Source organism: Helobdella robusta (assembly GCF_000326865.2).
Source record: "Helobdella robusta unplaced genomic scaffold HELROscaffold_1551, whole genome shotgun sequence".
Classification (NCBI taxonomy): Eukaryota; Metazoa; Annelida; class Clitellata; order Rhynchobdellida; family Glossiphoniidae; genus Helobdella; species Helobdella robusta.
Genome location: NW_008703865.1, coordinates 1,542 through 1,857, shown reverse-complemented (window position 1 = coordinate 1,857; position 316 = coordinate 1,542).

The following is a 316-nucleotide window of genomic DNA, read 5'->3' as shown; positions in this document are numbered from 1 at the left end:
CATTTCAAAATCAACCAGCCACACGTCTTGTTGGAAAGTAATGCGAGAGGTGTTTAGAAACGTCACAACGAAACATCGCAACATGGTACCTCAACTTCAGAGGCCTCGCAGAGCACGGACAGAGCCTCCATTGCGACAGATTTCAAATCGTCAGCCAGTCGGCTAATGAGAAGGGAGATGCACCAATCCCCGAAGCCTGATTGGTTGCACCGCAACAGCACACGGAGGAAGCTGACACAGTACAGACGAGATTTCTCGAAAAAAATTTAAATAAAATGAACATTAAACAAATGATAAACTTAATGATGATATCGTA